The sequence below is a fragment of the Xiphophorus couchianus genome, chromosome 2 (assembly GCF_001444195.1).
Source record: "Xiphophorus couchianus chromosome 2, X_couchianus-1.0, whole genome shotgun sequence".
Classification (NCBI taxonomy): domain Eukaryota; kingdom Metazoa; phylum Chordata; class Actinopteri; order Cyprinodontiformes; family Poeciliidae; genus Xiphophorus; species Xiphophorus couchianus.
Window position 1 is genome coordinate 25341738 of NC_040229.1, and position 14951 is coordinate 25356688.

General features: G+C 39.1%; 1 protein-coding gene across 14 annotated transcripts in view; it reads left to right on the top strand.

Annotated features, from left to right (window-relative positions):
- Nucleotides 1-14951, top strand: part of LOC114150140 (neuronal cell adhesion molecule-like) — a 98693-nt gene that overhangs the window by 32037 nt on the left and 51705 nt on the right. For 13 of the 14 annotated variants that reach the window (XM_028026399.1, XM_028026381.1, XM_028026436.1 and 10 more), the window contains one exon: nucleotides 12501-12580. The gene's annotated coding sequence lies outside the window, so the exon portion shown is untranslated. Of the gene's footprint in view, nucleotides 1-4298; nucleotides 4429-12500; nucleotides 12581-14951 lie in introns of those variants that run through there. The other variant, XM_028026390.1, reaches the window with a different exon arrangement.

The window sequence follows — 14951 nt, forward strand, 5'->3', positions numbered from 1 at the left end:
TTTGTAAATGTATGTTTGGTTTTTAGAAATCCCTGTAATCATCTGATTCATTTTGCACCGACTTTTAGGGGTGGCATATTTATGGCTGACCATTGATGACATGGCTTATATAAAACCTGCAGATGGACAACCCAATTTTAAAATAAACAAATTTCTGTGATATATGTTCACATTATAAAGACTTTGCAAGGTGTAAATACGTAGGAGATTAAAAGAAGTGCTTGCTGCTGCTCTGACTTCTTGCTGCTTGAAGTGTTGTGTGTGTTTTGGATTGTGTCTGTGAGGCTCTTTAAGTCAAAAAAGAAATACGATATCCACCGGTCCTTAACCTCGGGGATGGTCTGCTGACTGCGTGTGGTAAATCTCTTCTATACCACACTTGCCTTGTTTTTTTTACTGCTCTCTCTGTGGCACCCTCTCTCTCTCCGTCTGTCTTGTGTTCCTCCGTGTTAACACTTCAGTCCTGTCAGTGAGTCTCATGGTGCCATGGAAACCAGTAGCAACGCTCTCCACCAACAGTGTGTCACTGTAGGGTGTGTGCGTGTCGATGGGCGGGACCAGGGTGTTGTTTAGTTTCAAATAGCTGGGGAGAGGTCACGGCCGTCTCGCTGGGGGTCTTCGTGTAATTCATGTACGTAAATTCTCTAACTAACCCGACCATTTTCTTTTCAGTTCTGGTTGCATGATTGGCTGGCTTCAAACAAAATTTATGTATATTTTTTCTAGTTCCAATCAATGTTAATAAACTAGAGGAACAGTCAAAAGTCCAGTCAGAGTTATGCCAGAAATGTATTCATAGCAAAAACAAATATTGCAGTTGTTAATAATATCCTGAAAAAATAAACAAAACAGTTCCAAAAGTTCAGAGTAATTCTGATTATCATGGCCACGATGAGTGTATGCAAACTTCTGGCCAGACCTGGACATATTGCTCCTTTAATAAATTACCAGTCACCTCGGCAACCTCAACCCCTTCCTTCTCTTTGTTTTGTTACTTGTTAATCTAGAGTTAACAGGACCTAAATTGATAGAGACATGGATGAGGACAATGGAAAGCAGTTGCCTGAGGACAGTGCTTTCTATTCCTATCATGTCATTGTCATGCTTTATCAGTTCATACAGGAGAGCATCTAAACATTTGTCTCCTCGACGTGACCTGGAAACACAACGGAGCACCTTATTGTATGATGGGTTCAAACCGACAAGTGTTGAGGATTACTAGCAGGAGCAAACATTAGAGAACCAAATCACCCATGCTTCTCTTCTCATTCTGATGCTGAGAGGAGTGAAGTAGCTCACAAGTGTCCCTCTGCCCCGCCTTGATAGCCTTGTGAACTCGGACCCTTGTTCTCACCCCCGAGCCAATCATATTTCTTCCCCATTCACATTTCTGACAAGGAAATTCAAAAGACGCCCTCACTATGGACACCCACGTACTCACCCCCACAAACACACACACTCTGGTTAGGACTGCATAGTTTTACTGCAGCACGAACTTTGCTCCGGTAAAAGTAGCCATTGAAATATTGGTAATCTATTGGTGTCATGGCAAAGAGCAAGAAGGGCTGCGCTCCTATCTCAGTGTGTTGTCTAAAGGAGCAATGGGCCGGCGGGGATCGCCCAGTGTCTCCGCTCTACAGAGTCAGTGTGCAGAAATAATGCCCATTAGACTTGGTCAATCACGCCCCTCGCTCGGAGAAATATGGCTCTTTCTCCCGTTTCATACAATAATCCATACACTTTGGTACTATTCATCATCTATGAAAAGTGTCTGCTCCTATGAATGCCTTTATTTACATTTTCTAAATTAATGGCATTTCACGTGGCGACGTCAGAGCCGAGAAATGTTTGCATGCTGAGTAGTTTACATATAAAAGGCTACAAGCAGTTCATTAGGAAATTAAAAGTAAAACCGCAGCATCGGGGAGCTCTGGCAGTGTGCAGGCTGCAAGTAGGTGGAAGTGAAATGTGTGCAGTTCAACAATAAGCTTTTTGTGAGATTCAAATCACATTTGAACATTTTGGTTTTTTAAAATGTCAGGTTTAAAATTCGCACCCAGTGGAAACAGCGGGATGCTCATTGCAGATGCACCTCAAGATTATTGCATCAGTTCAGAAGCACAAAAATATGTAAAAATCATGCAAATAATGGAAGAAAAACTTTTAGCACTCATTAACTTGTTTTTTTTTAATTATTATAATTTGTCATGCTCACACATTTTTCACTTTTTGGACTCTTAAACAGTATAGGCAATAATGTCCACAACATCAGACATACAAATAAGTTGATGTCTTACCTTAGAAGGAACCAGTTATTAACATAGTATCTTTGTAGCAACAAAATTTAATGCCAGCCAGAGAAGAAGTTAGAATTGAATAGAGTTAATATCCACAGTGAAATGAATCCTAAGCCAACATGGACAGAAAGGTCACTCAGCAGGAAGAAACCATCGCTTCACAGCAACATAGAGAACTAAATTACACTTTGCAAGACCCTCATTATAACTGTAATCATGTGAAATTAAAATTTAAGTAATTAAAACCCATTGTTAAATTTCAATTTGTTTTGCTGCAAGAGGGACTGGTGTACTTCACAATAATAGACTGGGTCAACTGGAACATGGTGTAGTGCATTGTGAAAATAAAGCAACATCAATTAGGAAGTAAATTTTGAGCACATATTGGTTTTCCAAATAGACATAAAGGATAGGGCTAAGTTACATATAAGGTTGCTTAAGGACAAAGTCAGAGTTTTTGGGTGTTTTGTGAAGTGTTTAAAAATGTTGAAAGGTTTATCTAAAGTAATGCTCTGTTATTGCTCTAGTATTTTGTTACTAGAACAATAAAAATAGAAAAGCTAATAAGTTAATAAAAATAGAAAAGCTTTTATTAAGTTTAACATACAGAAACATTTTAATTTGACTTAATGTCAGATCAAGAGAGAAAAAATAGATTTGTATGTATGTAAATACCTGCACCATATCCTCAGTGGTGCATTGATTCCAAATCCTGTGGATCAGGCTGTTTGTTAGAGTAACAACCTGGTAAGGGTTTCGTGACATGATTTATTGGGTTACATAGATTTTTTTTTAAAATTAAGCTGCAACACAAAACGTATTTTATTCTATAGGATTTCCTCTTTCTTTTCTTTTTTTTGTGGCTCGTTTAAACATCTCCAAGTGCTAAACCAACCAGAGGCGGGACTCATTAGTTCCAGGTTTAGCTGAGTTTCCTGTCATTGTGTTTTTCTTCTTCTAAGTTTTAAGTTATTACTTAGGTGGTAAACTTAATGCAGGATTGTAGTGGGAAGTAAAGAACAAGATTACCTTAAAACTCTTTAGTTACATGTCGGGAGTAAAAGTGTTGAATGCAGTTAAAATGGGTCCAAAGATTTGGTGCAAAGGCCTTTTTGGACAAAGGACTCTAAGTGACTTTTCAATGGGATGGACATTGCTCTTTGATGCAGATAATGTTACATTTTCTTTGCTTTTGTCTTGAGAGCAGTGTTATTTAAGGCTGGGTGCAGAGAAAAGCTATTCTCTCAAACCATTGTTGCCCTCCGCAACCATAGCTAACCGACGTCAAAAGACTTTTCACATCCATTCTTTTAAAATGGGCCACAATAATGCTGGTGAGGAGTCGGCAATAAATAAGCTTCCCCTCACAGAGTCAACTAGATTAGATTGCATGGGGACATCTGTCGGGCGTAGGTGAGCACTTTCTGTGGTGTCTAACTGTATGGGAAAGGAAGTCTTTAGGATGTGCTTCCAGGCTTTTTTTCCCTCTTTTTTAATTTAAGTTGCTGCTCCATTTCTCCTCCACCCTCTATTGAACATTGAGGAGGCTCCATTGACTCGAGCACAATCAGCACAGCTGACAGTTGTTTTCCTTTTTGCACTATGCGGCGTTTGACTTAACATGAAATTAAAGTGTCAGGTCAGCTTTAATCTTCTGCCAAATTCATATGGCCCAATGTTACGCTCTGTCTTCCCCTTGTTCTCCTTGACTTTTGTCTCTGATGCAAAACAAATAACTTTCTTTAAAAAAAAAAAAAAAAAGTCTGATGCTCCCACACGAACATGCCTCCAAACCCAACCTGGCAACTTTGTGGATTCGGGTAGCTGATTCATTCGATAGCAGGAAATATTTAACCCGTATTGTGGATAGACAAAAGGTTGTTTTAATCCCAGCGTGAGAGGGGAGGGGTGGGTTTCGTAGGAGGAGGAGGAGGATGAGGAGGGCTGGTGGGTGTGTTAGTGGAGGCTGATTTTGTGAGGGGAAACAGCTCCTCACTCTACTGTCACTCAGTCACAGCAGATACATCGAGGAATACACAGCCGCTGGGATTTTGAGCAACGAACTTCCCTCTCATGCAGCAAACGCACAAGCTGACAGGATCTGACCCAACTGATATATACAGACATAAAGGTGAGGTTTCCTGTTTGTTACTCAAAGGTCAAGCAGTCGCTGTTATGTAAATAGTAAAAGTGTTGATGCTCCGTAGGATCTGCAGGTGGCGTACAAAAGTACTTTCTTCTTGCATGAAGTAGTAAGATGGTTAATTGATACTTACTGGTTTTAGAAGAAAAATGTCCATATGTTTACTTTAAAAAGGTACTAACAGGGTCTAATCTTAAAGATGTTTCATGTTTATTATAGATTAAACCTGTAAAATTTAAGACTAAACTTTGAGGCAGAAAGAATTGTAGTAGTTGATTTTCTAGATAATTTCTAGATTAAAACAGAAGGAGATAATAAGCCACTGAAGAAGTCTGTCTTTAGTCTCATCCTGATTATTCTGTACATCTAATACCAAGCAGAACCCTTCTGTGTCTCTAAATGTCGGCTCCTCTGAAGTCCTCGCTGTGGAAGAAAGAGTGTTCTCATTCTAATTATTTCACTCATTTTTGGCATTAATGATGCTTCTTCTGTGTCCACTCTCTGCCTCTCATTAGTCAAGACTAAATTTAAACACACAGTCTGCTGATATGGCTGTTGTTGAACCCCCTTCACTTATTTGACATACACACACAACACCCCCTCCTATCTACAAACGCAATTTTCCTAAATTTTAACTAATAGACCCATATGACCTTTAACCAAACCACACACACACATGATCAATTAACACACACACACACACACACTTAGCCTAACCCTACCCATTCCTCTTACACACACACCCCTACCTACACACACAATCTTTAATTTTCAACCCTAAGACCCATATGACCTTTAACCAAACCACACACACACTTATTCTAACCATAACCATTCCCCTGACACACACACCACTTACACATACAATTTCTAAATTTTAGCCATCGGACACATATGACCTTTAACCTACCACACACACATGATCACCCCTTTACATACATTTACCTTAATTTAACCAATCTCCTCACATACACACACACACACGCACACACATCCTTAACATCTAAAAACTTAACCACTCCACCTTTCCTAATCTCTTTCTAACTTCTCTTCTCCTCTAACTTTTTCCACCATCTCTCTTCCACTCTTTCTCTTACTAAGCACAGCACATAACAAAACACTCAAGCTCGACTTGGGCCTAGCTCAACAGAGCACCTGCACTCACCGGAATCTTCCAGCCAGAATCCAGCACCTTACACAGTACATACAAACCGGCAACCGTGAGCACATACATCTCCATAAGATAGTGCCCAGTGACTCAAGATAGATGCATGATCTCGAGTGAGCGTGCAATACTTTGGGGAGACCAGAATGAATAAGGGCCAGATGGGGGAGTTTGGTCAATCCAAGAGTGTAAACCCGAAAAGCCTAACCCCGACCAGATCCTCGGTCACCTATCTGTTGGAGTCTCAGGGAGTCGCAAGATGTAACAACTATCTACACCCACCCACAAACAACAAAACCCACTCATTCCGCACTATAACATCTACAAATCTAACAAACCTCTGCTATATCTTTCCCTACTCTTTATCCAACCTCTGTCTCAATTGTTCCTCAATGCTTAAAATTAATAAATCTAGAAGTTAATAAACTGAAAAAGCTTAAAAATCGGTAACTCTTAATTAACACCTAGGTTTTTAACACATCTCTCCCAACTCAAAACAAAAATTAGCACATAAAATAAAAACCCAATATAAATATGTTCCCCTCCTCCTAATTCAAGAATGTTTCTTTTTCCCAAACTTTCAGTAATAAAAAATCAACAAATTAATCTACACAACGGATGTAGTTATAAAAAATATCAAACAGAAAACACAACTAAAATTATAGTTTTTTCAATTTTCTGAAAAGGGTATCCTAAAGAAAGGGAGGACACCAGCCCTCCATTTTGAAATTCCTTATCCGCCATGTTTCCTATCCGCCATTTTAAAGTCTCATCAAACACAATTCATTACTAGATCTAAACACTCATCTTCAATATTTAAGAGTCTTTCGGGCTCCTAAAACTTTGAATTCCCTTATTCCTGATAGGATTAAAAGTATTTTAATGTTTTAATCTTTAACTCTTAATCGTTAACTTATTATTTTGGAGTAACCTTGAAATAACTTATAATTATTTTAATTAAAAAAACTTTAACCTTAATGTACAAGCAATTAAATTAAATTTCTAAATCAATTATAGAATTTTTACATTTTTATAAGGATTTAATCATTACAATTGTACTTAATTTTAATCTGATAATTCTTAATTCCTTAATTTTATTGTGGAAAAATCTTTTATTATTATTTTTAGTATCATTTTTTAACTACTATTATTATTTTTTAACCATATTTTAACTGCTATTATTATTATTATCCTTAACAATAAGTGCTATATATTTTCCGGACATCTTTCTTAAAAAGTCGTAATACGAACGGCACTCTGCGCCGCACGCGCTGTTCTCTCTCTCTCTCTCTCTCGTTCTGAACGGTAACCAACGGCTACTTTGTACTCAGACGGGAACTAACCGTTGCTCCGTGGAAACGATCGCTAACAGTGATAACAACAACGCTCCGTGAATAGCTTAAAACCGTGAATAATCCACGTAAGTAAAACCGCTCACTTATCTGAGATTACCAACAATTAAAACGAATATTATATATTATATATAATAGTGTGGAAAATACGGTACCCAACGCTAGGGAACTCGTGAACATCCAAATTCAAAGATATCACCAGAGAATTAAATTGGCCTACCATTTTCAGAACACCACGAACAACAAAGAACCCAAACCCTTTATGGCACCCTCACAATGGGAACCACTCACAGACAAGGTCCACCCCCAAATTTTAGAACTTATCCGGCAAGATAAAAGAACCATTAGGAAGATACCGATTGAACCTGAAAGAGCCAACCTCACCCCAAAGGAAGAGGAAGCACTGGAGGAGCTCCAAAACCGCCATGCGATTATCATAAAACCGGCAGATAAAGGATCTACAGTTGTCATTATGGACAAAGGAGATTATGCACTTGAGGCTATGAGACAACTGGGGGATACAGAAGTTTATAAACCCCTTGAGGAACCTATTTATCCAAATACACAGGTCCAAATTAACACCCTTCTAAAACAACTCCACAAGAAAAAACATATTAACCGTAAACAACTACTCTCCCTGATTAGTACAGACCCACCTAGGCCCAGGTATTTCTACCTCCTCCCAAAAATACACAAGAAACCAGCTGAATGGACAAAACCCTTTCATATACCAAAAGGTAGACCTATTATTTCGGACTGTGGCAGTGAGTCCTATGGCTCGGCCTAATTACTTAACCACTATCTGAATCCTCTTTCTAACAAACATCCTAGTTATATCAAAAATACATATGACTTCATACAAAAAATAAGCACACACAACATTACGGAACAAAGCCTTTTATTCACGATGGATGTGGAGAGTCTATATACAAACATTGAAAGGTCTAAAGGATTGGAAGCGATCCGGGAATGCCTTCAAAAATACCCAGATTCCACTCGACCAGATGGAATAATTTTAGAGCTTCTCAAAATCAACCTAGGAAGAAATGATTTTCTATTTGGGGATGAATGGTTTCTGCAGGTCAAGGGGACAGCCATGGGGAAGAGATTCTCGCCGGCATATGCAAACATATACTGTATATGGCGAAATGGGAAGAGGAGGCTTTCCAAAAATGCACGAAATTACCTGAGGCCTACTATAGATATCTCGATGATATCTGGGGTGTGTGGAACCACAACCAGGAAGAATTGGACCAATTCATTCAAACTTTAAATAACTACCACCCATCTATCAAGGTAAAACCTACCATTGACCCCAAACAAGTGATTTTTCTTGACACAATCACTTACAAAGGACAAGGCTTTTCCAAAACTGGAAAGTTGGACACCAAGATACACTTCAAACCTACAGACTCACATCAACTCCTACACAAAAATAGCTTCCATCCCAGACATACATTCAGAGGGATCCTCAAATCACAACTGATTAGATTTAAAAGAATCTGTTCCAACACGGATGACAGAGACGAGGCTACACAGATACTTTTTCGGGCCTTGAATAAACGGAAATATCCGAGATCCCTGCTGTTTAAAACTAAGAAAGAAATTTTCCAGGAAAACAACACTGACACAAAGGTGAACACAGATACAAACACTCACACAATTCCACTTACAGGCCCATACTCCCACTTCACAATCAGGAACCACAAAGAAATCAAAAACAACTTCAAACAACTTCAACAAACACTACCGTTGGCCCAAAACTGGAAGATCCTTTCGGCATACCAAAAGAACAGAAATATACATTCCTCCAGCTACAATGGAGAGTCTGAAGTAATAGCGAACCATCTCTGAAGTGCTTTGATGGTAGAGTGGACCCCTACAGGGGTAGGGAATACAGCCACCTGGGAATAACTAAAGTTTTTAAATACAGAAACCCCCCTCTAAGAATGCTTAAAATTTCTTATTTTAACAGTTAAATACCAAATACGCATCCATACGCAATGGAAACTGTCTTGGCACTACCGTAAATAATCTACAATCCTTATCTCCATCCTGGGGATACAGCCAATCAGCGCCAAGGAAGATAAATGGCACTCCTTGATTGGCTGTTTTGCAAAGCATGTCACGTGGCATTGCACCTACGTATTTCTGCTTCTCACACTGCATATTTTTTTCAAATATATCAGACATGTGCTACAATAAAATGGGATAGGCAGATTTTCCTTGAATAAGTACAAAAAATCCACAAACACTGAATATTAAGTGTTAAACTGTAAAGTTGTTTTTATTTTTTATGACTGTTATAATGTTTCAGAACACCAAACACATTTTTATATTTTTCAAAGATTATTTTTGTTTCTAATCTGTTCTTTATTTTCTTTAGATCAGGGCACGGTGTGTTTGACATCTTTGAGACTAATTTAGCTACGTATCCCAAACGAATCCCAAATTCATAAATGGATTACCAATCTGATCTAGTTGTAATTTTGGGATTGTTGAAGCGACATCAAAACATCAAAAATGAGACCAAAATAAAGTTGTCAGAAGAAAGATGATAAGCAGCAGTATCCAATCGGCACCAGTCATTCAGTTTGTGTTGATCTTTCTATTAACTGGACTGAGATGTGTTTTTACTCTCAGCTTGCTAAAGCCTGTTAATTCTGGTAATACTCACGGCATGAGAGTGATCTCAGAGGTATTGAGGAATACTATGTGTCTCTTGCTGCGAGGTGTTTTGTAGTCTGGCCACTGTCAGCACATGGTCTGGCTATTTTCAGTCCCACTACCACATCGCCTTCTTCTTATCTCCATGGCAGCAGATCTGGACTGAACTCTGCCCGGCTCTGTGGGGTCCGAGGGCAGAGGTGGGCAGTGGGACGGCGGGCCCGACGTCGTGGGGCGAGGCTGCTTTTGATGGGATCAGGATTTGGATCGCTCCAACAGGATGTAGAAAGGTCATTTCATTGCTGTGTCTTATTTAAAGGCTTCAGCAGCAGTAAGCCTTTCACAACGATCCAACAAATCAATCGGAGAAGAACGGATGATCAATTAGGTTTGGTACAAGAACACCATGGTGTGCGTCTGTACTTCTACTGCTGCGAAGTCAGCAATGGTGTCAGCAATAATAAAAGAGGATATTTGAGGAGAAAAGCATCTATGTCAGTGTTTTTAAAATCTGGGTGAGAAACCTCTTAAATCCAAGTCTATGAGAACGTCCTTTTATATTTGTTGTTTTTTTCCTGTCTTTTTGTAAGCAGAAATGTATTAACTACACCTAAGCTCTTGAAGTCAGGGAATTGCACAGTTGGTTGAAATAAATAATGTAAGGTTTTGGGAATGGAAAATGGAAAAAAAAAATCTGATAAGTTTTGGATGCGCAGCGAACTAAAGCAAAGGAAACCTGCAAACCTGCAGCTGATAATAGCATCTGTGTGACAGCACAGAAAGCAGTGTTTGTATTAAACCATGTGGAAACGCTGGTTCTCTCTCTGTTGGGCCTCCAGACTCTTATTTTGAGCGGCAGACTGAAGTCGATAAGCTTTTTTTCTAGAATTAAATTGGATTGGGCTCTTCAATCATTTTGCCAGTCAATCTCTTGGAGCATGTCTGCGTTCACCATGAAATACTGTAAGGAAAAGATGCTAGAGGATTGGGCATAACAAATAGCAACGCAATAAAAATTTTCTCCAGATTGTTTTGAAAGAAACTGTATTTTATGAACTGCTCTTGTAGTTTATTTTGTTTGCTGTGGTGTCTGAAAGGTCAAGACAAATCTCCCACAGTCGACTGTGCAGGAAGCTGGAATGAAGAGGACAGATAAAAGCATGACAATGTGGGCGAGACGTGACAGAAAGAGATCAAAGAGATGATGCAATCCTTTTTATAACTCCGTGCTTACAAGTCTTTTGATAACTGGCTCGACATTTGCAGTGCTTTCCAAAAGTATTCATACACCACTGAAAGTTTGAACTTTTTGTCAACCAAAAATAACTTTACCATAGCAGTGTACTGTTTTTGAATTTGATAAGATTCACCAAGCCAAAATTAAGGGAATTTTTTTTGTACTTGGCCCCCACATAACTTTATATGCCTAAATAAAATCCACTGCATCTGTTCAACTCATAGAAGAAAGCCATAAGTCCACTTCAAAGTCAAAAACAAACATGTGGCAGACAAGAGCAAAATTGACTGCTGGAGATTCCACCACTATGGACTTTTATTCTTCATCAGGAAAGCTGGTCAGAACAAATGGAAAGATGAATGGAGTTAAATACAAGACAACTCTAGCAGAAAACCTTCTAGAGGTTGTAAAAAATCTGTTGACAAATTCATCTTCAAGCAGAACAACAACTGTAAGCTGTTTTATCTCAAAATATGTTCAAGCTATGGAATGATCTATTCAATTTCACATTTTTCAGTTTTATTTGCAAAAAAACTTAAAAGCATGTAGGTTTTTTTCTCTCTAGAGTCAAAGTGTGTGCTACCTTTTATTCGATCTATCGCATAAAATACCAATAGAATATGTGAAGGTATGTGGTTGTATTGAGAAATGGTGAATTACATGTTATGAGTATGTATACTTTCGCAAAGCACTTAAAACATATAGTATAATTCTGTCAATTTCAAATTGTCATCATTGAAGAATCTCTATTTCTTGCACAATAACTTTTTCTGAAATTACGTAAATAAAATAGGTGTGTAATGGAAAAAAAACTAATTAACTTGATTTTAGACATGCCAACATATCTTTACAGTGATCTTAAATGTGTACTCCTCTCTCTGAACACACTCATGTCCCTGCATGTAGTCCTAACCTCAAAGCAGCGAAAGTGAAGAGACGCAGGTGAGGAAATGAAAAAGATGGCATCAAGTGAGAGAAGAGGATCTGTATGGAGGGCTGGTAACACTGGGGGAGAAGGAGTTAGGAGGGAAAATTAAGACAGTAGGATTGTTTCGAATTGAAAACGAGTTTAAGAGAAAAAAAAGATTGGTTCAAGACTGCAGTAAAGAATGACAAATCAGTGGAAAAAAGAAGAGATAAGTGATATAAGAGAATAACAGGAGTAACAGATGTCTGCCAGCTGTGGGCCTTTGTCAGCTTGGACTACACACTGTTTGTGTCTGAGAGTCCAAAATCACACAGGTTTACACAGGTTGGGTGTTTGCTTTTTTTTCACAGTCATGTATGTTTTTAGTACATTTCTAAAGACCTAACACACCCACAGCAGTTTACATGCGTTCTTTAAAAAAGGCAGAGCCTTTTGATGAGGGAAGATTTCATGTTGGAGGAGCCCTTGATGTGACAAAGGGCTGAATAGATTTCCAATGTGAAAGGGATTTTTCTTGCAGATTGTAATAAAACCAAATAGAGAGAAGTAAGCCCATTGTATAAAGAAGAAGATGTACAAAACTTCCTACTGAGAAATCTTTTAAGATAGGTTGAATTTTCCTTTCTGGCTGCTTTGAAGTCCTGATACTAAAAAAAAAAATCTGAATGTTGTGAGTTAAAGTGAAATTTCTTATTCTCTTGAATTTACCAGACTGAAGAAAAACCCCATAGGAGGAAGAAGCAGACATCTACCCAGAGAGGAAGCAGAGCGAGAGTATTTGGGTTCCTCTGGTAAGCTGAAAACATTTTTTTCACTCTTTTTTTCTGTATCACATCACACTCTTCTCTGATATTATCATTTTCTAAAACTGTATGAACCTCCGTCCTTTTTAAACATTAAACTCTCCTTAAAGCCAACTCTAGTCCCGCAGGATGTAAACACACAGATGTCACTCGGCTGTGACACTGTGAAGCTCTCCCCAGCCTCAGTGTCTTCATCTGTGATGCTGGAAGCCTGGAAAAGATATTAATACCAACACCATTCTGTGGAGCTTACAGTATGAGTCATCATACATCTATTCAACCTTTCTTATTCTCTTTTAAAGGTCTGCTGGGATGCCTGCTTTTTTTCACCTAGCCGTGAGGCAAAGGTCACTGCTTGCTTGACTGCCATTTGTCTGCTGGCGGAGAGTTTTGGCAGTGAGGATTAGCATGAAATCACAATGGTTTCGACTGTGTTTTTGGCGCATTTTGGTTCTCAGTGTAACAAACCCTGTCACCACTCGCCCACTGCTGAGATAGTGGGCATTAGTACTTATAAATCTTAAGATATCCCTAAGAGCCTGAACTTTGCCTTGTTCCTCTCCTATTAGCAACATAATGGCTCACAGTGGAGTGTGTGGAGGTGGGAAAGGCTTTGCACTCTCAGATGTGGAAAAGGTTTTTGTAAATTTCAAACATTTACTTATTATGTCTCACATTACAGCCACAAACCTCAACGTATTTTATTGGAGTTTTACGTTAATGACCAACACAAAGTGGTCTGTGATAAGGAAGTGGAAGAAAAAACACATTTAAGTTAGGACAGGAAAATGCATAGCAAATGTATTGTCATCACTGACTTAGCATATGCAACATTAATATCACAACAGACTGAAATGCAATAATTCTTTGCAAAGATTTAATGAAATATTCAGTCATTAGGGTGGACCCTGGAGAACATTATAGTTCCAATGATGCTACTGTAGAGTGTTGGAAGCAGATAGAGGAAAATGCGGATCTATATCTGCTATTGTACTTACAATACTTAAATTACACCTCATTATTACATTTCAATAGAACCATCTGCTCAGAAGTCACCTATTTATTAGAGAAAGTCAACCTGTGTAGAAGTTGAGCTCAGTGTAAATACATCTGTTCTGGAAGGACCTCACAGGTTTGTTACATAACATAAGCAAACAAGCAACATCATTATAACCAAGGAAACTCATCTTGCAAAGTGCCAGAGTTGGGGATATTTAGAGCAGGTTTGGGTTACAGAGTTGTATATCAAGCTTTGAACATCTCACAAAGCAGTATTTGAACTCTTATCGGGGACCAAAGCTGGACATACCATTCCTGTTGTGAAACATAGGGTGACAGTTTTGGGCAAGGAAAGTTGGGAAGTGTTATTAAGAAGCTGGATGGAGGCCACGTAAGACTTGAGAGTGGGGCTATGAGTCTGAACATGCAGAGTTAATGTGTTGGAATGGCCAAGTCAAAGTCCAGATCTAAATCCAATTCACATTATGTGGCAAGATGTTAAGCTTGCAATTTGTAATCCTACAAGTTTTGACTCAGGAGGCCTGAACACAAATGCACTCCACACTATCCACAAGTCTACTTAAAAACTAGTGGATAAAAAAAAAAAAAAAAACTTTTTCAAAAATGTATAATTTTTTTTCCCACTTTATATTTATTTGCTACTTTGTTCTGGTCTTTTGCATAAAAATCCCAATAAAATACATCAGAGTTTGTGGCTTTCCATGACATAATGAAAACATTTTCTCTGAAGCTTAAGATGTTACAGAGAACTGGTTTCAACCCTTTCTGACCTTTGGCTTTCCCCCTCTCATTGTGATGCTCTGAAAGTGTGTCTATGATCCAGCGGGGAGTTGATCTGATGCTCTTTGAGTGAGGTGACATGGAGTGATGTGTGTCCACCGTCCAGCAGGTTGTGAAGGAGGGATCCCACGTCAGCCTCGCAGCGCGCTGCGTCAGGCGGGGAGCCCTGCATAGCAGAGCTCAGTGCCGAGGGACTCAGTTGGCTCGAAGCTAATCTGCCTCTTGTGTTGGTGCTACACTTGTTTTATTTATGCTGGTGGGGGCTCACTCCGGGCCCATCCATTTACATGCCTGTTGCTGCGCTCCTCTCTGCCTCTGCTTTCCTCTCCGTCGTTCCGTTTGTCTCTGAATTCTTTCCATTTCACCCGTGTCATTGCGCTGTGGCAGTGTGAATGTGTGCTGTGGGCCAGAGAGGCTGAGTCTACAGTTTTCAATGGCCGAGTCACAGAGGACCACACTCGGGAGCGGCACACTGAATTTTGTGGTTTGAAACACAGTGAGGCGTGAAGCGTCTATTGTGAACAGCTGCATTCAGGGCCAGAACCCTCCATTAGAAAGC